The sequence below is a fragment of the Mastomys coucha genome, unplaced genomic scaffold, assembly GCF_008632895.1.
Source record: "Mastomys coucha isolate ucsf_1 unplaced genomic scaffold, UCSF_Mcou_1 pScaffold9, whole genome shotgun sequence".
NCBI classification, from domain to species: domain Eukaryota; kingdom Metazoa; phylum Chordata; class Mammalia; order Rodentia; family Muridae; genus Mastomys; species Mastomys coucha.
Genome location: NW_022196915.1, coordinates 38179670 through 38180390, shown reverse-complemented (window position 1 = coordinate 38180390; position 721 = coordinate 38179670).

Sequence of the window (721 nt, the reverse complement as noted above, 5' to 3'; positions counted from 1 at the left end):
AAGGCTAAGAGAAAAAGCATGCTGTTTTTCATCGGTGGCATATCTCCCCTGGCCCAAAAGTTTACTAAAGGACCATCTATGAGCAGTGTGGTGGCCTTGTTGGTAATTTTTTCTAATGACATCACAGAACCAGTCAGCCCAATCTGCACGCCAGGCAAGAAATTGACCACGAGTAAGGACTGACTGAGCAGTCGTAATCTACTCATTTGGAGTCAGGTGTCCACCTTCAGCAAGGTCTTCAAGGAGTGAGAGGGTAAAGGGTGCGTTGGGGCCATAATTACCATAATTACGGACTGCGATGTTCAGCTTTTCAAGCTTTTAAAATTTAAGTCTATGAAAAATGGTGGGAGGAGCCGCCTCCTCCCCTCCATCCATGTCACTACTGGCATCAGACAGTCCCTCACCATCTCCCTGATGGGAGCGATGAGAATGAACAGAGGGAGTACGGGAAGAAGATGGGTGATTATCAGCAGGGGGAGGGTCTGCTTGCCCTCCATCAGCTGTAGAGGGGTCAGGCCTGATGGTCTCTGGCTGTGTCTGGGAACGGGTAATGGGAAATGTAAGGGCTGGGTTAGGGGAGGAAGTCACTGGAGCAGAAAAGCGCATAGTCAAAAGTGAAAGTTGTTTCTGAAGACGGACAATCTCCGAGGCATCAGAAATTTGATGTTGAAGCTGAGCTTTAGTCCTACAAAAACAGCCTGAGAACTGACAGGGAGCATAA